This window comes from Hippocampus zosterae, chromosome 10 (genome assembly GCF_025434085.1).
Source record: "Hippocampus zosterae strain Florida chromosome 10, ASM2543408v3, whole genome shotgun sequence".
Classification (NCBI taxonomy): domain Eukaryota; kingdom Metazoa; phylum Chordata; class Actinopteri; order Syngnathiformes; family Syngnathidae; genus Hippocampus; species Hippocampus zosterae.
In genome coordinates, this window is record NC_067460.1 from 21,813,676 (window position 1) to 21,841,018 (window position 27,343).

The 27,343-nt window shown below is 44.5% G+C and overlaps 1 protein-coding gene across 3 annotated transcripts in view; it reads right to left on the bottom strand.

The window, feature by feature from the left end:
* Positions 1 to 18,345, bottom strand: part of b3gat1a (beta-1,3-glucuronyltransferase 1 (glucuronosyltransferase P) a) — a 52,586-nt gene extending 34,241 nt beyond the window's left edge. For 2 of the 3 annotated variants that reach the window (XM_052078580.1, XM_052078578.1), the window contains exon 1: positions 17,826 to 18,345. The gene's annotated coding sequence lies outside the window, so the exon portion shown is untranslated. The remainder of the gene's footprint in view (positions 1 to 17,825) is intronic. The other variant, XM_052078582.1, reaches the window with a different exon arrangement.
* Between the last annotated feature and the right edge of the window lie 8,998 nt (positions 18,346 to 27,343).

The following is a 27,343-nucleotide window of genomic DNA, read 5'->3' on the forward strand; positions in this document are numbered from 1 at the left end:
TTCAGGGTGTCCCCCGCCTACTGCCCGAAGACAGCTGGGATAGGCTCCGGCACCCCCCGCGACCCTAATGAGGATCAAGCGGCTCGGAAGATGAATGAATGAATGAATGTAAATGTGTTGTACAGTATCTGACTTCTATCAATAATACAGTGGAACCCCCAGAACACATGTCTGTTGTTTGACTGACACCGGTTGGCTTCCAACTTCATACACATGTCAAGAGAAGTAAACCACTTTATGATAAAAGAAAACCGATCATAGTAAGTAAAACTGCACATATTTATTGAAAAATACTGTTGACGGTCACTCAATGGTGTTTCTTCAGTCAGTATTGCTTGAGGGAGTAAACGTCTTTGTAAACGCTTTGAAGAAATCGATAAGTCAGCATGCTTGTTTGTGAAGTAGAAAACGCAATCAGAAGAATTGTACTTTTAAGGTGTACACCGTCACACAATTAGCGGAAATAATATCATTTGAGAGAAATCCCAGCCAGAAGCCCAATTAAATCAAACCGCACGCTGGCTTTTCCATAGGAGGCCGCATCGCTTTGCGCACACGGTGCAATTAAAGCGTCTGCCTCAGTAAACAAAGCTAAAGTTGCATCAAAGGCAAGTCGATCCTCAGTGGATATTTACCACCCCGGAGCAGACAGTAGAAACCCAAAACTAAACAAGATCTGAGACATGCCAGCGAGATACTGGCAATAAGAATTATCCCGGGAAGACTTTTATGGATTCCTCTACATTTGAGCCACGCTTGATTTAAACCGCAAATGAAAGTCACAGTCAAAGTCAGCTAATAATTAAGCACACACTGTGCTCGTGCGTGGGTGATGCACCCCGTGCGTGTCCTTGAGTCTGTCCAGACTGCTCGGCTTGTTAATGGAGGCGGACCGGCTCGGGCCTTTATGAGCCAAGAGATGCATGTTGGACAGCACGGCATCACCCCAAGTTTTCTGACTTTTAACCGACCTGAATTCCATTTCAGAAGTTCAACTATTTTGCTGAATTTAAAATGTTATCACATTTTGTTGCCATAAAATTTTGAGTCTACCCAACTTTTATTTATTTATTTATTTTACAGTCTGGAGACTCTTAAGTCACCGGTGTCAAACTCAAGGCCCGCGGGCCAGATCTGGCCCGCCACGTCATTTGATGTGGCCCGCGAAAGCAAACCAAACCATGTTGACTTCTATGATGCCGACTAAAATTTGTACCCACATTTCAAATTCTCGCATGTAATAGGTGTCAAACTCAAGGCCCGGGGGCCAGATCTGGCCCGCCACATCATTTGATGTGGCCCGCGAAAGCAAACCAAACCATGTTGACTTCTATGATGCCGACTAAAATTTGTACCCACATTTCAAATTCTCTTATGTAATATATAAGAGAGCAATTGTAAGTTTTCTTGTGCCCAAAACCTTCATGACAGTAACTTAAACTACAGTTGAACAGACCATTATTCTTGACCCTCTTATACGGTTTCAAAGTCCTGCCAAGTCAGCTGGTGGAAAACGGCCAATCAGCAGCACCTCCGCTCCGAACAGACGTAAACACGATGACATACAGTACATATCTGTGACATGTCAAAGGCGGTTGAATTCAAAGCGTGACTGATGGCAGTCATCGCGGCGGCTCGCGCCCTAATGGTGACAAATAAACACACCGCTGCCCTCATCGCTCACCGACAAGGTGCCCTTAAATAAAATATGAAACAAAAAGGAGAAAACGATAATGTATTTTCCTCACGCTACGATGAAGTCGCTGCATTATGAATAGCGGTAGTTTTTCTCCGTGAATATCACTCATCGGGCTGACTGACCGTCAAAACGTATTTCGAGTCATCGGTCTTACTTGTTCTTTTAACAGTCCCGGCCCTTTAACGAGGTTTAAGGTCACTTTATGTATTGATGAGAGCTTCCAAGTCAGACTCAAATCACTCTTAAAGGCAAGGTCATTACTGCTTGGCAGCAAAATCAGCAATGACATTTAGTATGAGCTAAAACAGACTCGGATGGGGTGTTATGATCATGAATTTATTCCAGACGACATCTGTATGGACTATATAAAGAGAGAAGATTTTGGAGAAAGGCTTTAAAATAAGCTCCTGTAGTACGGCTCCCAGATGATTAGCACATTTGGAAAGGTAATCATCAGTCATGGTGCTTGTGGGGAGTTTTCGGGAGGCATCCGCAATATTTCTTTGCTTTATTGTTCCGTTCCGTTTAGCTTATCGGTTCTCTGGACCTCCCCCTCCTGCTTCATTCCACTTCCAACAAAGATTTCTCTTTCCAGTCAACTGCCTCCTTTTGTCACCGTTCCAAATGCAAAAAAAAAAATAGTGATTTACGTGGCCGCAGGTTCCCTGCGCCGTATCCAAACAAGTTTCAGCGCAAGCCTTTAAAGTGCCAATTTTGGGGCCTTATTGAAGCACAAAGAGCCATTTTTCATGCGATCCGTTGCCGGAGACGAAAAGCTCACCGGTGTTTTATGGACTTTCGGATGTCCATTTGGGCACCTACTGGATGGTCACCTTCAAGAGGTCTTTGTCCTTTTTATGGGCAAGCTGGAACTTCTTGGAGACATTTTTCAGCGCTCGGCGGGGTGCTTTCGAAGCTCATTTGTCCGTCGGGCCACCACGCCTGAAGAGCTTGTCTGGTCTTGATGAATGGAGCGCGGTGTCTCGCTCCTTACGCGGCCATCCATCAGCTTCTCTACATGTACGCCGTTAAAGTCCCTGTTGCGGATTTCGGAACAGGTACCATGTAGCCAGTACGGGACACGTATGCTCCTTTTCAAAAATGACAGATCGACGTCAGATTTTAGAAATCATTTTATGCCACGTCGGATTGTACCAAACTGAATAGAGCTGCTCTTGTTACCATGGCAACCACAGGCCTACTTTTTTGGGGGAGTTTGCGGTGATCGACGACGGCGGTGGACTAGCCAGGAGTGTTGCCATTGCTATGCAGCGTTAGCATCAAAGCTAGTGCTAGCAGTGCGTTGGCTTTACTCTGTACCGTACTGGTCGCGAGTCAATCTCAGCGTACGTCCGGTACAGGCCGTTTTTGTCTGTTCTTACATCCTTGCCATCTCGTGAAACGTCGTTAGCTCATTCACTCCCAAAGACGTTTTTAAACGTCTTTTCAGACTTGGTTCAGAATAGGCTGGTATTGAATGAGTTAGTCATCACTAGTCCCATTTCGACTGAAAGTATAAATATTGTGATGACTCGGCTGGGAAAATATCCCAAGATGCATGGAGGGAAGAGGGGGGGTCGCTGAGCACTCACTTAAAAGGTTTTACTCAGCATCTGCCTGACTTCTGCACCCTTCATTCGATGGACTTGCCCGACGTTGCCAAATATGGTTCCGCTGCCATGAACTGTCGAGTCGTAGACATTTACACATTTCATTGCAAATTTTCAGAGCCCTCTGAAGACCACGCGTCAGCCAAGTCAAGCAGGCGTCTCTTTGTGCGTGCTGGCCAGTCGGCTCAGACGCACTGAAGCCTAATTCTTCCTTTTCGCTTTTATGTGAAGAGCACAAGTGGGGGTCGTGAGAGCACACAGTTTGTAGACTCCCTGTTAATAATTGCAATGTTTTTTTTTGTCCTGCGGAAGCCATGACCATGACTGTTATCTATATGGCGAGATTTTCTCAGGCTGGTATAATATGGAAAATATCTAGAAAAATACACAGACTCTACCTAGACTGGAGTGCGATCTTTGGAACATCTGTGACAGCAAGAAAGTGAGCGTTTAAGGGACGTGCGGCTTTAAGACATGACGTCAAATTCATTTGTCAAGCAAAATCAATAGCGAAACTTTTCGAGTCCATTCATGTCACATCTCTACCCGACATCTTCAGGCGGATCTGATCTATATCCTTAGAATTGATCTATATCCTTAGAAGAACAAATTACCAGTGCTCCTTTTAATTCATTTCCATCGTTTTCTCTTTTGAACACAAAACCATGAGATGATGCATTTTTGTTGATTTTTTTTTAAGCTGCTATTCTCAAGGCCACAGTTCTGAAAATGACCTGGTAAAGTGGGTTTGTAACATTGTAATAAATGTGTTGTATGACTTGATACTTTTTAACAAGAATTCTCAAGTTGCGATGGATTCGGCGCCTTGAGAATTAATTGGATTATTGCATAATGAGTTATGTAACACATTGCATCCATCCATTAAATAGCTTTTGCAAATGTATACAATTTTTTTTCCCCTCAACTTGTTACTACTTCCTGAATTGTAAACCCCACATGCTTTATTTGGTATTTCATCCTTCTAGGTGTATATATATCACATCCTACGGCACGAGGTAGCATTTATCTCTGTCTTCTATCGCCCCAAAGTAGGCGGAGTAATCAACCGTCGCCATCTCAACTCTGTGACATTGAATTCACCGACAGGCATAGGTTCATCTCCAGATACGCTTTGCTATCACCGGAGCTTCTGGATCCTATCGCTCTCTCTTCTACATGCCCTCCCCCCTTTACTCACCACACCCCCAACCCACCACAACGCCTTTTTTTCCCCGCCTCCACTTCAATTAACAGCAATAGTTTGACCTCTTTGACTGTTTGCTAGCGGGTTTGCCTCTGACAAGGTGAGAAACCACCTGCATGTTAACAAATGGTGCGCTGGTACAGGGGAAGCTCTGGTACAGCTGTGTCCCAAATCAAAGCACAACGCCTTCAGGGGGGGTAGTGACGCATGGGGCAGATGGAATCGGAATATGAAGCATCTTATGGGGCTGCAAAAAAAAAAATAAAAAAAATGTCTGCATGACTGGAATCAGGACGGAATTTGCAGGGCGGCTCGGTGGTCGGCGGGTTAGCGCGTCCGCCTCACAGTGCACGTCACTCTTCCACAGAGGAGCAGACGAAGGTCAACTTCAGAGCGACTAACACAACAGAAGTGTCACTGATATGTCGCGCTTGTTTCGTGTCTTTGTTTATTCATTACACCCCCACACAGCCCCTTCCCCGGACTTCTCTCACAGTTTAACCAGCGTTTGCAGCATGCTGCATAAAAATGGAAGTCGTACGTGACAATTCATCATAAGCCACACACCCACTAATCCATATCCGTTATCGTGGCATGCACGCTTTTCATTTGCACTGCGGCACGGTTAGACCCTTATTGATTTTTATCCCATTACCGACCGCCAACATTCCCTTTTGACATGGCGTAAGAAACCTTTTCACCATTTTGCCATTGACTGCATGTTCATAAAAATAAAAAAAAATTAAATACATTTTTCGGCTTCACAGCGCAGAGGTACTGGGTTCGATTCCAGCTCCGGCCTCCCTGTGTGGAGTTTGCATGTTCTCCCCGGGCCTGCGTGGGTTTTCTCCGGGTGTTCCGATTTCCTCCCACATTCCAAAAACATGCGTGGCAGGCTGATTGAACACTCTAAATTGTCCCTAGGTGTGAGTGTGAGTGCGGATGGTTGTTCGATTCTGTGTGCCCTGCGATTGGCTGGCAACCGATTCAGGGTGTCCCCCGCCTACTGCCCGGAGATGGCTGGGATGGGCTCCAGCACCCCCCGCGACCCTAGTGAGGATCAAGCGGTACGGAAGATGAATGAATGAATGAATGAATTTTAAAAAGCCACCATCTATCGTTGTGGTCCATCAGATCACGATAAAATGACAAAAGCTCTCACGATTGGTCTTGTCAAAAAATTAAAAAAAACTCCAACTTGAACACAATCACTGATGTTTGTCCACCTCGGATTGATTTAATTTCCATGTGGCATCAATCATAATCCAGTAATAGTAAAAAAAAGATCTATTTTGGGGGACAATACAACCAATTACACGTTAGTCAAGGATCCAAGGACTACAATGGCCATGATTGCCCAGTGTCATCAATGCAAAACGTCAAGATCACTTATTTGAGCGCATGATTCCAGAAGACTTCCTTCAACGAAGCTTGACTTGATTGAGGATGTGGCTGACATAGTAATGATTAAGCAGTTCATTTTACGAGAAGTGACGACACGCGGATATTCTCGGCCAAAAAAGTGGAGCTCGGTGTCTATCTTTCTGTACGGAAGCGTGTCCGCGCAAACACACGTCTACATCTGCGCCTGCGGCATGATTCCTCTCCTATTGAATCGATTCCGCCTCGGCTTATCTCATTAGCTTGTAGTGTGTAATCAATGACATAGGGGCATTTGTTTCGTGCGCGCAACTTGCCATCGGAGCATTGCGGTAGTCTACGTTATCAGCGTCGAGGCTGCACGCTCCGTTGAATGTCAATGAACCGAGCCTCCCGGCGTTGGTTCAAACGCTCCCGTCGCAACATCCATGAGACGTTTGGCGTGACGAATCGCAAAACGCGTGTGTACTCGTGTATGCAGCCAGGCGCACTTCGAAGTGACAAACAACTTCTAAATCAATGAACTCCAGCTCAAGCAAGTGTAAATAATCAGATGTTCGATGTTTGTAAGTGGCTTTTCCAACTGTCTTCCCAAAGCTCCACTCCCCCCACCCTATATAGCGGCATGAACAATATATTGTATTTAATCATGAACAGGCTTATTTGCTACTAAACAACCACTCCAGCAAGTCACATCAGGACCACAGATCACAGATGTTAAAAGCAGACACACAAAAGAGACACACACACACACGCGCACACACACACGTGCCTAAGGCCGAGCAGCAAATATCGCGCTTGGCAAATTCACAGAGCCCACTTTGATCGCTCCACATTCCACACGCAGCAGCACATCACACAGATGCGTCACGAATGATGATCACCAATGCGAAAAATACCCACGGTGCATTGCACGGACTGGAACTATCGCTTTTGGTCTTTATTTACTTCAAATATTTATATATTTTTTTTCCTTTTGAAAATAAGCACTTCCTGCAATCAGGCGCTTTCCAAGAATCGCTCAGGCTTTTAAAACGTCACTAGCGCTAATGCTAAAGCGGATGTAATATGCCATTCAAACGCTAACAGGGAGTTAGCATTGACTTCGGGAGTGACATTCCTCCGAATAACAGTTATTTACACACAAACGCCGATGCACACGTTACATAGCAATATTCAAGGACACGAATTTGACCCGATCACCCAAAAAAGGGAACTTTCTTCTGTTTTCGTTGGAAGGATGCACTCCATTCATGCACGGCACCACACTGCCACCAGGAGGCCAAAACGTGCAGATGATATTCTTACGAATGTATTTTCTTGTTGTTCTGTCAAGTTATACATGTCAAGTCTCACCCACTGAACAAATATGTTCCCCGTGAACAGAAAATCCAGTGTGGGAAAAAAAAACCCCAGACGAGGCAGGTTTCTGTCCGCATTTTAATGACGTATTTGCAGGGCTTGTTCGCCGAAGGAAGAGGTAACACGCACATATTTGTGTGACTCACAGATGCGACACTTGAGCGTGTGAGGTAACCGGCGCCAAGGACGCATGAAACGCCATGCAAGCAAATATCGAAAACAATCATAGTGACACTGATCCTGTCTGGCAGTTCAGCGACGTAGACCTCATATTTTTTTTTTCCGGCTTAAATTCTACCTTCTCTTTCATACCTGTTTAGTAGTCACAGCCTATCACTGTGATTGAGGCAAAGAGCGGTTGCCAGATTTTAAACGAGTGTGATTTGTTTTTTCCCCCAAAAAATATAGCGTAAACAGACCCTCAGATTGCTGCTTACAATACATCACGCTCATCAAATTAAAAACCTGCCAAAGTATGGCTTGTCGTGACAGTTGTTGACTCGTATTGCAGAAAATAAAAGAGAAGTACGCTGGCCGCTTTACGTTATATTGAATTGAATGCACGTCCGGCTCATTCAGTCAAATAATTCTGCACGCTGAAACGACCTTGATTCATTTTACTCTTAGAGCAGCATCAGATAAATCTTTCATAGCCAATTGTATTTGACAATGTGTAGCTGAAATGATTGCGCCACGGCAACAAATGAGTCCAGTTCATTCACCGTTCCTGAATGAAAACCCCCTCGTGGTTCTAATAGTGTTTTCACGGCAGAGATTAGCAATTGTGAATCAGTTTTAAAAAATTATGAATATTATCCAAAAAAATTATATTAAAAAATATATAAATTAAGATTATGCTACATGAGAACTCTATATAATTCTGAGAAGGGCTGCCTACGGTCCGCGTCCAATGTATTTTATGCTAGAAACCCAAAGAAAACAACTAGTGTTGTTTTTAGATAATAGTTGGACATGATCGGAAATCAATTGCGAAGGGCTCTGCCAAGTTTTGAAAAACATCACGTGGACTTTGTGACTGATTCAACAAGGAAAAAGTAACCATTAGCCGGCTTGTGTGACAAAATCTAAATCAATAAGCCTCTTGCTTTTTGAAAAGAAATATTTCTGAATTGAGCGAGATGGGTTGAGAACTGAAGTCTCGGCAAACAAGGTTGACCCTTATTTTGCGTCGGGCTCTTGCCGACGAATCCGCATCGTTGACATCATCGTGCAAAAGCCGAAACAATGCGAGAGATTTAGAGTTAGTCGAGCGCCTCTGCGCACGGTTAAATACAATACAATACAATACAATACAATACAATACAATACATGCTGATTTATACAGCGCTTTTACAACAGCGTCAGCTGTAACAAAGCGCATGCGACGCGGCGGCCCAAACACATTTATTATTTATTTTGCAGGCGACAGGATCAGTCAGGCTCAGACGGTGAAATCAGAATATGCTTCCGCATTGAGATTCCTGAGGCCGCTGGGTGCATAACACACTCATGTGGTGGAGTCCCACCAAAAAAAATTACCTTTTGGCGTGAAATATTAAAAATAAATTCCACGACAAGACACTCAATGACTGAAGAATTTAGCTTCAGCATTCGTGAATGCGGCCTAAGTTTTCATCGAAACTGGGGGATCCCCCCCCCCCAAAAAAGCCAAAACCCTCCTACAAAAATAATTATGAGAGCTTGCTTGTGTAGGAAAAGCAACACTGTTTTTGTTGCTCCGTGATGCCTGCCCTTGTGTTCATCTAATCTCCAAGTCATTACTGAAGCCGTCCCTGGAAGGTCACTTTTTTTTTTTTTTATTATCACGCAGACGACGAAAAACAATCAAGCTGTGTGTGCCAGCTGGATTCACTCACAAAGTTCACCCAGAAAACAATACAAGTCATATAAACAACGATATAAAAAAAAAAAACCCACGTAATTATTATATAATCATTAACCATTTGGAATCTTTTTCCTCGAGTTAGATGCTTGACTCGGCAGCCACTGTGGCGATTGCAATCAATTTAACGACATGTCTGTCAACAAAAGTTAAACGAGCCATTGAATGAACAGGAGGTGGTACCAAAACCTTCATTAGAATTCTTGAAAGTCGCCGAGGATAAATCGGCTTTTTCCTTGGTAACAATTGCCGCAATCTGATGATTCCAATCCGGCGCACCATTCATCGTGATTTGAAGTCATTATTTTAAGATGGATTTTTTTGATTTTTTTGTCCATTTTTGCACAATATGAATACTCAAGGTGTGATTTTAGTTATTTTTGTGGCATTTTTGTTCATACGGTGAAGTAATAGTAGTAATAAAGGTAAAAGTTTGTTGCACTCATTTCAAGGTAGCATTATTACAAAAGTGGCGGCCCGGTAGTCCAGTGGTTAGCACGTCGGCTTCACAGTGCAGAGGTACCGGGTTCGATTCCAGCTCCGGCCTCCCTGTGTGGAGTTTGCATGTTCTCCCCGGGCCTGGGTGGGTTTTCTCCGGGTGCTCCGGTTTCCTCCCGCATTCCAAAAACATGCGTGGCAGGCTGATTGAACACTCTAAATTGTCCCTAGGTGTGAGTGTGAGCGTGGTTGGTTGTTCGTCTATGTGTGCCCTGCGATTGGCTGGCAACCGATTCAGGGTGTCCCCCGCCTACTGCCCGGCTGGGATGGGCTCCAGCACCCCCCGCGACCCTAGTGAGGATCAAGCGGTACGGAAGATCGATGGATGAATGAATGAATGAATTATTACAAAAGTACTTTCTTGCATAGGGAAGTTACACTGTGAGATTTTTTTTTTTTACGTAAAAACCCGGAATGGAAAAGGCTAATTATTACTCTAGGAAATAAAGCACAAATCTATAAATGCTAATATTTCTTATCCAATATCGTGTGCCAGAAGAGCGTGAGGGATGGACCACGGGCTGTTTAAAGAGTCCTCTGTGTTTATTGGGTCGCATCCCAAAGATAAGGGCAGACTGTTGACAAGAGTTGACCTCTGTCATTATGTCAAATGATTATCTCTCTGCCACCGGTGACCTCGGGTGCCCGCGGTTAGATAAAAATTTATGGTGGCTACTGTACGGTGTGCGCTGCATGCTACACACCTCCGCCAGACCACTCTGACTGCAGGCTAAGCTCTTCTGCCTTCTATTGGATGTAATTGGATCAATCCGGGGAGAGGTGATGAGGAGGGGGGGCGGGTGGGTGGGTGTTGGGGGGGGGAGTGTTCTGTATTTGTGTGTGAGAGAGAGAGCGAGCGAGAGGAACTTTGCTCATTGTTTTTTTTTTTTTTTTTTGCCTGAAGTAGTAGTAGACGATGTGTCTTTGTGGGGGCGTTGGTGGGGGGGCGGGCGCCTTTATATGAATACGCCATGTGACGGCGCCTCCAGTGGGCATCCAACAACCACTGTCTCCTAATCTTTAGCGGGCCTGATGAATGCAAACACAAGTGACACTGCACCGCCAGCTGTCTCTAATACTACCTCCTATTTGCCAGGCAGCAGCACTTGCCTGAGGCTACGTGGCCAAGTACAAATACACATAATGAGATTATGCAAAAAAAAAAAAAAACATAAAGAACAAAGGGAGAGGGGGCTCATACGAATTACTTGGAATTAGCGACTGAATTTGTAAACAGCTACACAGGCTTCAGTGGCAAATGTCAGATCATTCATTCATTCATTCATCTTCAATATAACACATTGTTTTTTTTTTTCTTAAATATAAAATTAGTTGATTTCCTCTCTAATTTATGATTGCTTTTTGAGTCAAAAATGAAACCAAACAACGACCAGAAATAATGATTGAGTCAAAAGATCCACTTCAGCGTTGTAGGTGAATCGATTTAGATATATCCATTCTCTGAGTGTTTTGTTTATAGCAAATGCTGTTAACTTAATAATTATCCATCCATCCATCCATTTTCTGAACCGCGTAATCCTCACTAGGGTCGCGGGGGGTGCTGGAGCCTATCCCAGCCGTCTTCGGGCAGTAGGCGGGGGAAACCCTGAATCGGTTGCCAGCCAATCGCAGGGCACACAGAGACGAACAACCATCCACGCTCACAATCGCACCTAGGGACAATTTAGAGCGTCCAATAAGCCTGCCATGCATGTTTTTGGAATGTGGGAGGAAACCGGAGCACCCGGAGAAAACCCACACAGGGAGGCCGGAGCTGGAATCGAACCCGGTACCTCTGCACTGTGAAGCCGACGTGCTAACCACTGGACTATTAATATTTATACGCGTGTCAAAAGGGAAGCGTGTTTTGTTTGAAATTGAATCACATCGCCAACCCCAATAGAGAGTTCTAAAGAAAAATATCAACCTCCAGCCTTGGACAACCGTGACTATCAACCGTGTGGGGACGTCGGCTAAGCCGGCAAAATCTGCGGCAAAATGTATCGGTTGCTACCAACGGTCATTCATCCAAATTTCTCATGAATCGCTCATGCCGTTTTTACGTCACCCTATTAACGAGCAAACTCGTTAACCAAGTAGCAACTAACTATCGACCAATCAAAGCCCAACTTGTAGCCTCATGCTTTTCACACTCGGCAGAGGTGAAAATGTATTCAGATTGCGTCTTGCATTATTTATCAGCTTGCTGGAAACAGGAGAGCGAGGAAGCGAATCGAACTTCCATCTGACTCGTGTCACCTCACTCTTGTGATTGTGATGTTGGAGAGTGCGACTCCTCTTCCTCATCTCAGACTCTTCACCCTTCCCGTCATGTCCTCTTGACGGCGGCCGTTGTCAGCTTGCCGAAACAAATGCCGATGAATTCATCTGCCGCCAGAAAATCCTGCATCTTATTATTCACTCGCTGGTCAAGGGGCCGTGACGCGCCTCGGCCAAACAACCGCAGTCCCGAGAGGGGGGGGGGGACTGTCGGAGGGAAGGTAACCAGGCTTTGCCAAGCACATGGACACGTTTTTCTAATAATACCGGAGAAGTGAGATGGAATATTGCAATCGCAATATCGTATTGTGAGCTCTCGCATTGACCATTGACACCGGGTATTGATCGTCTCACGAGCCGACACAGAATTTTTGGCTAATAATGTGGGACTAATAAATGTACAATACTTTTTGTAACCATTTGGCTGTACTGCAACTTGCCTTTTTTTTTTAACTGACTCATATATCGTCTCTGTGTGCCCTGCGATTGGCTGGCAACCGATTCAGGGTGTCCCCCGCCTACTGCCCGGAGACTGCTGGGATAGGCTCCAGCACCCCCCGCGACCCTAGTGAGGATCAAGCGGTTAGGAAGATGAATGAATGAATGAATGACTCATATAACGCTGTCAAGAATGGAGCTGAGTGTCATTACGTTTGGTTTATTCATCCAAGTGTGACCACCTTTGAAAATGAACTCATCATGTTTGACAAGATTTACGGTTGACAGCCAAAGTGTGTCAGAAAAGTTCCAGGACTGCTCCTCATCTCACAAAGGAAAGATTACAAATCTCTCTTCCACACTTGGACACACTCCTGCAAGGCTTCTGCGACGTTGCAAACGCCGTGCGATCTCTTTGTAGACTTGCTGGTTGATCTTCACAATGGACAAAGTCGCTCACATTGAGGAACTTGATCACCATGCATCCATCCATTTTCAACACCGCTGATCCTGATAGCCTATCCCGGCTGACTGAAAGGCGGACTACACCCTGAACTGGTCGCCGGTCAGTCGCAGGGCACATACAACCGTACAACCATTCCCACCCACATTCACACCGTCACTGAGTGGGGACCGATGCCATGTTTCCCCACACACAAGTCAGGCGAGTGTACCGCTACGCCATTTGATGAAGATTATTGATTTACTTGGGGTCTTGGTGACGTTGCGCGTTTTCGCTTGAAGTCTCTGGATTTGGTCTCTTGGTCGTCGTCATTGAGCGTTCTTAGCGAGTCTGGTCTCATGTCACTCACTCTTCAGTGCTTTATACTGAAGTGGGATTGTAATTGAGTTTAAAGATTTATCGCATACTTTGGATGACTATTTTACAGCTTTTATAGCAATTGTGAATTCCGAAATCTTTATGCGATGGTTAAACGGGAAATTTTCTCACTGGCAGCTTTTATCGCAATACTACGAAAGATCAAGGTCATCTTTATTGTCAAATATGCTTTTATAACATGCAGCACGGATTAAATTTCTTTCCTCTCGATCCTCAGTGCAAACATGCTGCGCATTAAGCACACAGCTAAAGATAAGATCGCAAAGACACCGTAGAAAAATACAGAATATGTCATCGGAACAAATTACTGTAAATATAAACAGGAACCAACTCTTAGTCGTAATATTAGATTGTCGGCAGTTACTTGGGACACGGAGTATAATCGTGTCCTTTTTTTACCAACAATCAACATTTGAGGTCTCTCTGCAATTGTCCATCCATCCATTATCCTCACAAGAGTCAAGGGGCGGAGGGGGGGGGGGGGGTGCCGGAGCCTATCCCATGGTTCACAGGGCCACCCTGTCTTTTGTCGTTTGGTAAATTATTTAACTCTTCTCTTTGATGGTGCTGCACGATGAGTGGGTTAAACATTAGTAGAGCAAAATATCCCACGATTTGCATCCAATTTTATAGCGTCTTTCCTGTAGCCACAACTGTTTTGTACAGAGAGGATATTGTCCAATGGAGTGAAATTCCCCAACGGTCAAACAAAAGCACACACACACCCACACACACACGTGTGCATGTAACTGAAGTCGTGGGTGATTTTAGAAAACAAGGTCTACATTGTTACAAGCAATTGTTCTTACCGGTGAAACAAAAGCTACCAACACCACGTTTGCAGAGGAGGATGTATTTTATATTTCGAGCTTTTGAGCGCGCACCACTTGCATCGTGAGCTTCCACAGCACCCACTATTGCCGTTTTTCCCCTACGACTGCCCGTACTGGTGAGATTAAATTACAGGCACCGACATGCTGACTTCAAACTTCCACAGTCTTGTCCCTAGCTTCCCAAATATTTGCGCATAGCCCAATCCCACCTTCTTGTCTGGCTTCATACGTGTTATTACAATGTGCAATGACGTGTGAAATGCTGCACAGCTATCAGAGATGAGCTCTGTGTGTGTGCCTTTTTGTGTGTGTGTGTGTGTGTGTGTGTGTACCCACACTGCCCCAATTGATGCAGCGAATGTCATTATGTTTTACAAACATACTTGCGCAATAGATAGCCATGACATTTTAAAATCAAGATGAACAGAAAAAAAATAAATAAAAAGAGTCATTCACTGTTCCCTGTTGCATTTCTTCAGCGGTAATTTAAATCATGCCAAGAATGCCGAATCAAATATTCAAGACCTTATCTCCGTCTCTCATATTTAAATGAAAAAAAGAAGTGTGACATTGAAAAACGTTAACTAAACAGTTCTTAAATATACTTTTGGGATTAAAAATCTTTTGTATGTCTCTTATCTGAATGTTTACATCATCTTAAACAAAGTTGTTACTGGTGTAACCTGTTTTTGGACTATTTTGTGTGGATTTTTACAGTGCGGGTCAAAATGACCCACAACATAATCAATGTGATTTTTTTTCAACATAATATGAGGGTTAAAAAAATATAAGAAAAACATCACATAACGTAAAGAACAGAGCAATGGACACGTGATTCAAATTGGGGGTCGGGGGTGGGGGGGGGGGATGTTTCAATCCCAATCTCTTGTATGAACAATAACGACAGCTTTATAAATGTTGTTATAAATGCTTGTGGGCCGAAAGCGACAAACGCGGATGACACCACAAGGTGTCCGCTTCCATAAGTGAGATGCGGATGCTATTCGCTGACATTGGCACACCGAGCAGAAACTAAATATATGCACAGTCAAAGAGTGCGCTGCCACGGGAGTATGCCGACACCAGCGTTGCAAACAGCTGCGGGGGGGGGGGGGGGGGGGGGCTACACGCGCGCACATTCAGGATATACACAGCACACACACTCCTTGCACTGCATGGAAGCTATAGAGGCCGAGATATTTTTATGCGTTTGCCGTCTCGGGGGGGGGGAATGATAAGCAGATTAAAACAGTGGCAGTTGGATTCATTGAGGATGTCATTTTTCATAGCTGTGTTATTTCATCGGATGGATCGAATGAGGAAAGAACACAGTCGGGGTTCATTCCACCGCCCGGCGTGTGAGTGGCAGCGTCGGATTGAAATTACTCCCAGCATCGCACGCGGACATGTATAATTATTTCTAAAATGAGATTAATTGAACATCATACCAATGAGTGAATACGCGGAGTTGCATTCATCAGTAGCCAAGTGAGTACTGGTGTCTGTGGCACATATATTGAAAAAAATAAATAACTTGGGGGAGGATATTTTACCCAGTGTGGCGCATATCATGCTGGGTGTCAGCCGCCTGCCACCGGACCGGTTCAGAACTTCCAGGCAGTTGGACTGATGTGCGCCGACACATGACTAAGGATTTAAAATTGGACTTCAGACCTTTGGCACCATATTCACACCACGCGAGCTTTTTCCGACCTCACGAAATGTCTGAACCCACTGCTAAATTACACATAGTGGTGCAGGTAAATAAATATTTGGATAAATTACAGTACAATAATAGAGAAGCCCCCAAGTCAGAAATGCAGCAGAACCGTAAACTACATTTGGAGTCTTTTAATCCCCGAAGGACCTCCTTGATAATCTTAAATTTACACAGATAAGAATCTGTCCACCCACGCAGCCATTTTCAAGGCCGCTTGAGCTCATTCCAATCGCGGGTGAGCGGAGCCAGCCGACTGCGCAACCGCAGACGACCGGCCATTGCGGCTCTTATCCGGACCTACGGGTAGAAATCGGAGTCTTCAATGAATCCAACATGCATGTTTTTGGATTATGGAAGAGCACCGGAGCATGTGGAGAGGATGCAAATATCCGAAATCTAAATATGGATGTTCTTTGAAAACCAACGTTTTTTGTTTTTTTTTCCATGACTTGGATTGTCTGATGAACAGTTCGGAATGTTGGCCAAACATGGCCACTGTAGGATACGCTCCAGCTCATTGCCGTCCCTAGTGAAGCCAAGCCCTAATAGCAAATTGGTATTTTATTTAACCTTGGAGAACCGAAGAACCCGTTTCTTCTTTGGAAAATGATGAATTTTACATGAAATGAGCGAACACCAAAATAAAAAATATGTTTTTTCAAATATTTATGGGTTTCATCCTCATTTAGGATGAGGGCCAAATTTGACCCTTTGGGATTTTAGGGGGGCGGCCCGGTGGTCCAGTGGTTGGCACGTCGGCTTCACAGTGCAGAGGTACCGGGTTCGATTCCAGCTCCGGCCTCCCTGTGTGGAGTTTGTGGGTTTTCTCCGGGTCTGTGTGGGTTTTCTCCGGGTGCTCCGGTTTCCTCCCACATTCCAGGGGCATGCGTGGCAGGCTGATTGAACACTCTAAATTGTCCCTAGGTGTGAGTGTGAGCGTGAATGGTTGTTCGTCTCTGTGTGCCCTGTGATTGGCTGGCAACCGATTCAGGGTGTCCCCCGCCTACTGCCCGGAGGCAGCTGGGATAGGCTCCAGCACCCCCCGCGACCCTAGTGAGGATCAAGCGGTTCGGAAGATGAATGAATGGGATTTAAGGGTGGCATTTGAGTAGCAGAAATTATAGGGGGCCAAATTAGACTCCGTGGGGTTTCTCAAGGGTTAAACAAAAACCCCCCAAAAAAGTTGACATTTTCACCATGGAAAGGCTCATTTCGATTTCCAAAACGGTTTCCCAATCTGAAAAGGTCATTGGGAGAGCCACAATAGATTTGTATTTGACTCTTACGATCCCGCTGTACTTTTTTTTTCCTGGCTGTAAGACTAACCTGACAGAAAAAAGGGCTGACAAAGCTCTGTTGAAGGTCTAAAAGTACATCCCGTCTCAGAGTCAAGGATCTTCCTTTGGCAGGTAGCAGAAAAGGAAGCGTACAGCCCCACTCAAGCTCCCCCCCTTTCCCTGCACCTCTTTTTGTTTGCCTCTACGGACAAGTTGTTAAGAGAGGAAAAGAAGAGCGCACGATTCCCTCGGGTCATGAGTGAAAGTGGGTCTGTCAGGTTTTTGAGCTTGAGAAAACTCCCCGCCGAGGTGCGCAGCCTTCTCGTAAAATCCAACTTCTGTCTTGTTTATACATCAGACTGCGAATGACTCATTTTAGCTCTCACAATCCATAATAATTTTTTTTTTTTTAAAAGACCTTATGTGCATCGCCTCAGCTGCTCAGTTAAGAGCAAATCGCCAGCATGCTCATCCCAAAGGATTATCACCCCAATCTTTTTCATCTTCTCCTCGGAAGTGCTTCCCAAAGCCCTCCCTGCAGCAGGCATGCATGCAACACAGCCTCCTTCTCGCTCGTGCTCGCCCCCCCACCCCCCATGTCGTGCTACAACCACAACCAAGGGACAAAGATGGCAATCTCCTCCTCGTCGCCTGATGATCAGCGTGGAAATCGCCTCACGTCCGTCAAAACTCTTTTGCATCCTTTCAAGTGGGACCGGTTCAGACGGAGCAAACGGGCAGATACATCGAGCTTTTTTTTTCCCCCCCCCCCCCCTTTACCTTTTCAGCGACTTCAGCGTGCGGCGGCTCTTGTCACCGAGTGCGTGCGGCAAGCAAGCAGGACTCCCATTCATTCCTGGTTGTGCCCCCGCTGTGTTTTGCGTCCCGCTCTCCCCTCTTCCTCCGGCATTCAAAGCATCCTTTTCTTGTAGTCCTTCATCCACGTGATGGAGATCGTTTTTTGTTTTTTTTGTTCGCCCCCCCCTCCCCCCTTTTTTGACTCGCAGGATGTTTTCCTTTCTCCTGCGTTGTGTTTTATTCAGTGGATTCGTACCCCTTCTTTCTATTGCTCCCTCCCTTCTGCTTTTGTCACCCGACCCCCCCCGCTCCGTTTCTCTCCTGCCGGCTGGTTGGCTGGCTGGCTAGCTGGTGCACTCTGAAGTCGGCGGCTCTATCGAGACGGATGAGGCGACTCGACGCGTGCGAAGGCATATGTGAATGTGCTTATGCTAAGAGGTGGGGAGGGGGGGGTGGAATGGCGGTGGTGGGGGCGAAAGTAGCCTCTGAGCTGAGACTGAGACCACCCCTCCCTTCTAGAGATGAGCTTTCTAATGGCATGTACCATTAAAAGCTCAGAATAGGGTGGCTTGCCGCTCAGGGCGGGGGGGGGGGGTAGAGAGGGAGTGAGTGAAATAAGATGATGGAAAAGAAGGCTGGTGACAAAACACATAAAGACAGCCCTGTTTAAAATGTGTTGAAACCCCGCCCTCCCCCGACCCCCCCCCCCCCCCCCTCTAACTACTTCCTCGGCATGTCTGTCACTGGTGTTATGATGAGAGCGCGACGTCCTGAGCGTCCTCCGATGGAAGTTTGTTTTAAGAGAGCATGTCGCACACGCTAATTGTAGAAGAACAGAGTGGATGTTAATGCGGCGCAGTCGACAGTTGTGTCATAGAAAAAGCCTTCGCTCATCCTTCAGTGGCTTTGCACAACTGCACAGATGTGCGCGTCGGGGATTGGGTGGGACAAGCGGCTGTTTGCTTTTCGGTGCCAGCACATTCGCTCCACCTGCACAATTTAATGGGATACAATAAAACTGCCTGAAAATAGATGATAAAGGTTAGTTTTTACGTTTTTTTTAAATAGATATTTCCAGACACACTTGGAAAAAAATGTTCTTATTTAGAGCTAAATTTTAAAAATTATATATATATATTCATTCATTCATCTTCCGAGCCGCTTGATCCTCACTAGGGTCGCGGGGGGTGCTGGAGCCTATCCCAGCTGTCTCCGGGCAGTAGGCGGGAGACACCCTGAATTGGTTGCCAGCCAATCGCAGGGCACACAGAGACGAACAACCATTCGCACTCACACTCACACCTAGGGACAATTTAGTGTGTTCAATCAGCCTGCCATGCATATTTTTGGAATGTGGGAGGAAACCGGAGCACCCGGAGAAAACCCACGCAGGCCCGGGGAGAACATGCAAACTCCACACAGGGAGGCCGGAGCTGGTATATATATATATATTTTCTTTATATTTATATATACTATTTTTATATATATTTTTTATTATATATATATATATATATATATATATATATAATTAAAAATTGAAAAGACGTTTAAAAACGTCATTGGGAGTGAATGAGTAAATGCCTTGCAATGGGACATGATTAGATTTGACATTATATATATATATATATATATATTATATATATATATATATTATATATATATTATATATATATATATATTTATATATTATATATATATATATATATATATATATATATATATATATATATATATATATATATATATATATATATATATATATATATATATATATATATATATATATATATATATATATAATGTCAAATCTAATCATGTCCCATTGCAAGGCATTTACTCATTCACTCCCAATGACGTTTTTAAACGTCTTTTCAGACTCGGTCCAGAATTGGCTGAATGAGTTAAAAATGAAACTTTTTGTTGAAATAGTTTATACCAAGAAACTTGAGTTTAGAATTTAATTAGTAGCTCATTTATTTTCGGATTCACATTCTACACACTATGTCTGCATTTAATGAGAATGAACAAATCATTCTTTGGCCAAAAAGCATATAGTTTTGCCTTTTCATTTTAAGGTCTGCGGGTCCATTGTGAGCAGCCTCTTAAATGACCTAAATGGCTCCTTTTCTTGATTAGGAACTACACTCGAGGATTTTTCTTGCAACCCCCCCAAAAAAAAACAACACTGTCCTTCTCAACCTTTTCAGAAATGCAAGTTCCTGTGCCAAACCAGTTCCTGTCTTCCTACTCCCGTGGCTTCACTGATTGACAGTGACTGGCTCAAATGCCAATTCCAGCGCACTTCCATCCCATAAAACATCTCATTTCAGGCGTCACTGAATAAAGAGCTCTTCAGCGGCGGAGGTGAGACAGCGTCTGGTCGGAGGGTCAGAGGTATCGTCTTGGCCAGCTCACCTCCTGTGAGCTAACACAGCAGACTTGTCTCTGCGTGCAGCTCGGGGATTGGAACATAAAGGTGGCGGGACATTACCAGTCCTGGACGCTACATGCGGGGAAAAATAAGACCCAAGTGGTAAAAGTGTAGCACGTGTCCAAAAAAAAAAGAAGAAAAAAAGAGCGAACCTCTTCAGTTTCGAGCATAGCCGTATTCTAGACGCTGTACACACACACACACGCATTTTTTATGTGACAGGCCACAAGTGCTAATCAGGTCATAACATCGAATATTTGTTTCAAAACAACATGATGTGAGTGATCACACGACGCGCCAACAACACACTGATGGGAACAATGAAAACCACATCTGGTTTTTGCTTCTTTGTGTGTGTGTGTGTGTGTGTGTGTTTGAGGTCAGATTTTTGTCATAGTTCGCCAAACACACAGCAAATCAAATTTCAAGTTTGTTTTTTTTTTAATTCAAAATATTTACTGTCGGGGCGGCCCGGTAGTCCAGTGGTTAGCACGTCGGCTTCACAGTGCAGAGGTACCGGGTTCGATTCCAGCTCCGGCGTCCCTGTGTGGAGTTTGCATGTTCTCCCCGGGCCGGCGTGGGTTTTCTCCGGGTGCTCCGGTTTCCTCCCACATTCCAAAAATATGCATGGCAGGCTGATTGAACACTCTAAATTGTCCCTAGGTGTGAGTGTGAATGGTTGTTCGTTTCTGTGTGCCCTGCGATTGGCTGGCAACCGATTCAGGGTGTCCCCCGCCTACTGCCCGAAGACAGCTGGTATAGGCTCCAGCACCCTGCGCGACCCTAGTGAGGATCAAGCGACTCGGAAAATGAATGAATGAATGAATATTTAGTGTCAACATCTAAACTGTAATAAATGTGTTTATCATGTCAAAACACACACACACACACACGCACACGCCATTAAACCCAAGTCAGAGGCAAAAAAAAAAAAAAACTCCGTCCTTTGGCCAAGGTTGATTCTACGGTCCAGTATCGCGGCTCCGATGTCATCATTCATTCCATTTCTTGCGCCTCTCCCTCTTTATTTTTCACCACCACGTCTTGTTCCAAGCCTCCGCTAATTCTCACACTTCCTGCTTCCTCCGCCGACAGCTTCCCTGTGGCTTGCTTCTATCGCTCAGGCTGATTGCAAAGTTTACCCAATTACCTAAAACACTTTTCTGCTGTGACGGTGTAGCCAGACCGTCGTCACAGGGGTGGAAATAAAAGCTATAAATGTAGAGAGATTTGCAAGGGGTGTGTTGACCGTTTGAAATTCGAGACTAAAGTTGCGACTGAGTCAGTACAAGGCAGTGTTTGTGATTTTTACTTTTGCAAATTCTGACAGTGGGTTTGCGATCGATAATAGTGTTCGAGGTTGTGCGACAAAAGCTAAGATTGAAGGAATCAGGGAAAAAAACTGAAAGGACAAAAAAAATAAAATAAGAGTTTGAAAATGGTATTCATTTTCAACATCCTCAAAAGTCCTCATATTTAGGCAGCCATACATTTCTGATAAGAGAGAATCTCCCCCCCAACCCCCACCCCACAAGTTGATTTTTTTTTTTGTTTTGACCACTGCTCAAGGGCATCGTCGCCAAGTGATACGATGTGAGGATAGACAGCAAGAAAAGCTCTCAGATGATTTGACAGCTAGCTGCAATATTTCACCGCGAAGTGCCGCAGAGTATTTTAAGCTCCGGTCAGGCAGCAATCTTCAGACTTTCATGACTCGAGCTGCTGAATCAAAAGCTGGATGTTTGTTGGAACGATCTCTTACAAGTTGCGTCTGTTTCACAGAGGCTTCGTCACTCGCGGGGAGAAAAAGACGTGGGATGGTGCTCGGTGGGGGATGATTCATCGTTTCATATCTTCTAGCCAGCACGGTATTTTTAAGCTTCAACAGGTTTGTGCCGACTGCTGTAAGTATATGCCACCGTTGGTTAAGAGGATATTAGTTTGAAAATAAATATTCAAAACGGCTTTCCATCCGTTTCCTGAGCTGCTTTTTGCGCATGAGATGATGAGAAGTCACACGGTGGGCAGGGCTCACCCTTAAGCTAATCAATCCACGGGCAAAGCAATTTGAATGAATTATAGACACCCAAAAAGAAAGCCGGTTGTACTAATTTCATTTGAAATATCAGGAGTCACAATTTTTTTTTTTGCAGTATTTTTACAAATTTTTTTGCACTATTTTGCATTATGTGCTAACATTTCATTTGGACTTTTACATAATAAATGTTATCCTAAGTCATATTTGTTTCAACATTAGTTCAGTTTATCAAGTTTGCTTCTCGAATGGAGTATATATTTAAACGATACAGAATGAATCATTTATTTATTTATTTATTTATTTAATTTTAATTTTAAATTTATTATAAATATAAATATTATAAATTAATTTATAATTATAATTAATATTAATTAATATTAATTTAATAAATTAATAAATTAATTTAATATTTATTTAATATTAGATATATCTACAAATATGTTTACCTTTAATTTCAGACTGTGATGTAAAGTAGACCGTTACCGTGAGAGGATGCGATTGACACGGTGATATGAATTTCAGGCGACATCGCCCGGTCCCTCTGGGGCGATATGACCCTTTCTTTTTTTTCCTGACTCATGAAGACGACAATCCCACTAAAACACTGGCTGACACGGATGGATAACACAGCTTGTACGAGGTGGCTATAAAGAACATTAAACTGATACATGGGCAGGTGGCCGTTCCATTATTGGCCCGCTACTGTGTCCACGGCCTTGGGCTGTATCATTACTTGGAGGTGAGTCTGTTGCCTGGTGACCCTCCTATATAGACAGTCGCCGGGGACTGATGGATAGTGCGGATGCAGCGGCTCCCGTTGCCTCACGATAGATGAATTGCTGATCTACAATCACCACTTGGATGGCATCTGAGGATATGAGATGACGTTTTATTCTTGGCCCCAAAAATCCAAAAGTGTCTCGTGTGACAAATAAACTGCAAGAATAATAGACAACCGGGAACTGGCAACCACAATATCTCATTTTTTTAAACCATGTAAATGTGTCCAGGTGCTGTTGCCGTAGAAACGGCAACAACGGATTTGGTTGTATGTATTTTGGGGAACCGCGGGACAAAAATGTTGCCGATTTATCAAAAGTTTCCCGGGGCAGCGGCAAGGTGACATGTTCTCCGACGAACATCAGTTTTTGGCAGCAGCAAAAGAAAGCAGCATGCGGGCATGCCGAGGAGGATTCGTTTATACCGAATCACAGCACCCAGAAGACAAGGACGTTACATGCGCTACATGCGTCTCAGACGACCGAGCATCCCACGCGGTCTGTGCACTTCCTCCATGGAAACGCAAGCTGCTACGTTAAAAACAAAACAAGTCCATGTTTTCAATACGCTCACGTTTCTATCACAAGCACTTGAATTCCAAATACAGAGTATTCCAAAAACGGCCTTGTTGAAAAACAGCACATGATTCTCTCATTTGGTTAAGAAATGCACACACGCTAAACTATTCAATAAATGCAGCCGTGCTTGACTTGGCTTCATTTACATGTTGTAATAATTGTAATAATCGTGTATGTATGAAATGTATTGGATATGGGTATCAACCCCAATCAGGACGAGAAATGTTTCTTCGCCAATTATGTAAATTCACATAATCTACCCCGTCTGTCCCGAGACAACGGGGTTAATCACATGGCGAGAAGCTCATACTGTTTTTTTTGACACTGCATTATTAATGAGGATATAAATATACACATCTCATTTCAGAGTCACACATGACACTCTCTGGGATTATGCGTCGCTTTACGAGTCACAGTCTGCTGCTGATGGCAGACTGTTTGTGTTTTTCGATGAAAACACTGACATTTAGATGTGACTGGAGATACTGTCTGGTGTATATTGTACCGTGTGTGTGTGTGTGTGTGTGTGTGTGTGTGTGTGTGTGTGTGTTTGTGTTTGTGTGTGTGTGTGTGTGTGTCGCAATCACACACACAAGGACTGGTAATTTCATATTAGATAAACTCTGATAAAACTCAAATTATAGACATTCAGGCTAGCAACCGATTCAGGGTGTCCCCCGCCTACTGCCCGAAGACGGCACCCCCTAGTGGGGATAAACGGATCGGAAAATGGATGGATGGATGGAACATCTTCTCTAAATGAGAGAAGGCCAGTAAAAAAAATTATTATAATAATAATTTGGGGCGGCCCGGTAGTCCAGTGGTTAGCACGTCAGCATCACAGTGCAGAGGTACCGGGTTCGATTCCAGCTCCGGCCTCCCTGTGTGGAGTTTGCATGTTCTCCCCGGGCCTGCGTGGGTTTTCTCCGGGTGCTCCGGTTTCCTCCCACATTCCAAAAACATGCGTGGCAGGCTGATTGAACGCTCTAAATTGTCCCTAGGTGTGAGTGTGAGTGCGAATGGTTGTTCGTTTCTGTGTGCCCTGCAATTGGCTGGCAACCGATTCAGGGTGTCCCCCCGCCTACTGCCCGAAGACAGCTGGGATAGGCTCCGGCACCCCCCCGCGACCCTAGTGAGGATCAAGCGGCTCGGAAGATGAATGAATAATAATTTGGCCCACACTATCAAAGGCTTGAAGAGAGCAAGGAACGACTCCGCAGCAGACAAAGAAGTCCATGATTATTTGCAAACATCCAAAATTGCTGCTGTGGTGGGCCCAGATCAAGGAAGGATTTCTCTGTTTGGCCAAGTTGTGCAAACATTACCCTGCTGTCCCATCGGCAAGCACACAAAAGGAGAGGATTTTTTTTTAGGTTCTCTGGTTGGGAATACTGTCACACAAAAGTGATCTGGAGACGCCATAGTCATACTTAGTCGAGGAGGGAACTAAGTGGATACCAAAAAAAAAAAAAATCCATACAAACATTGCTTTTTCTCTGCCCTCGCCCCTTTGTAGACAAAGAACTCAGACGAGCGCTCGAAAACCGGCAGCAGAGATGAAGACGGATGAAGAATTATGCATATGTAATTACAACTCGATTCAATATACCCACAATGGCACCACTAAGCCCCAGATGAGCCCGAATGGTTTGCTCAGTCATCTTGCATAACAATCTCTGGAGTTAGGCCGAGTTGAGTTGAAACACGGCCTAACTCGCGATGTAGTCATCCGGCGGTAAGATTTTGTGGGTATGTGGGTGGTGATGTTAAATACAACATAGCTGAGTGAATAAATAGAACATTCAAAGAAGTACAAATGCTACTGTGGGTTGATGCGGCTCAGCATATTTTGAAGGAGACCTCACGACTGTTCAAATCCAGAACGTATAGGAACCGTAGAACAGGCCCATCCCTTCGATTTGCCGTTTTGTCATATCGGAACCGTCTTTGCGAGCTTTTCGCTTGGACGTGCAGCAGGTGTTGATTTGTCGTGTTCCTCCAAACGGGATATGCGCCTTTGATCCTGAAATGAGAGCAGGCGACTCGCCAGGCCTCCTCCTTCATACTTGCTTGCATGTTAAAATCCCTTCAGGTCGTGATAGCGGCAGGCTGAGCAAGCAGCCCGGGTGTCCTTCTGCCTCTTTTCGCTATTCCTCAGGGGTTGGTTGCTCTTGTGGCACCAGATGGAATGAAAAAAATGCCTGTGATGGGGGTTCTGGGACTCTTCCTTGTTGGATGTTGCAACCCATTTTTGAATGGCATTAGTTTTTTTGGGACTTGGATTGTTTTATTTCTTCATTTTTTTATTTTAATTTTTTTAGATCATTAACGCCCCGCCCTCCCCACACACACACACTCCCAAACACACTCAAATGTACAATACCCTTTAAAAATCAAATTTCTGTGAAGGATGAGGGGTTGGGTATTGTCACGTTGTGCCCGAAGCGATGGAATTATTGCTTCGTGCACAACAAAATAACTGAAAGGTGAATCCCCGAAATAGCAGACACAAAAGAGATTTTGTCAGAGAACAAAAGGAGTCTTTAATGACGAACACAAAATACCCGACAGGGAGAATAACAAAAAACGCTGGTCAAAATAAGGACCAGGGATAGAATAAAGGGAACAACAGAAAACGCTTGCGGAAAACAAATGGCAAGGAAGGTCTGATTAGACGATTATATAAATTTTGTACGTAATAGGAATAATGGTGCGTAATAACAGCCACAAAGCTAAGAGGCAACAAATAATCCAAATAGTAATTCGAGCGAGAGAATATTGGCGCAGCGTGGAATTCTCCGGCAGTGAGTAGACTGCCAGAGCGTTCAAATAAAGGCTGAGCAATTACTGCCAAATGGGTGACAGGTGTGTAAACGACGGGCAGAAAGCCCGCCCCCTGCTGGCAAACACGGGACGTGACAGGTATTATGATATGAAGCAAAGTATCATGAAAGGGAACTGAAACCAGACTGTAAAATAAAGCATCAAAGTTTTCGTTGATTGAACACTCCAAATTGTCCCGAGGTGTGAGTGTGAGCGCGGATGGTTGTTGGTCTGTGTGTGCCCTGCGACTGGCTAGCAAGTCCACCCCCCCCCCCCCCTCATCCCCCCGCCTACTGCCCGAACACGGTTGGGATAGTCTCCAGCAGCCCCCGCGGCCCTTGTGAGGATAAAGCGGATGGGGAAAATGGATGGAAGTAGTAGCGGAGGAACCCGCATTTAGCTAATGCAAGCCCAATTAGCTTAAGTGATGTAACGCACAACTTGAACGGTTTGTAAAATTGAACGGTTAGCCCTTTATGGATGCCATCAGTCTATTAAATAAGCATAATATTGCTTGTGCGCACCACCCAAAAATGGTCTGATATTAATCCAGAGTAATAATTTGGAGACATGACTGTTCAATTATTTCTGTGACAAAACGAAACGCTTTCACGAGGTAGGAAGCTAGGAAGACGTCGACATAATCACAACCAAAAAGCGGATTGAAAACTCATTTGCTCAGTTCTGTTTCATGTAACCGCAATCAACGAATGATCGGCAAATGCCCCCCCCCCCCAAAAAATCCAATTGATGATAATTAGCGTGCCGCGGTAAACACAAATTCCTCTACTCCCTCAATGCTCTTGTTTTGTTCTCATCCAGTCCAAAAAACTAAACCATCACAAAAGTT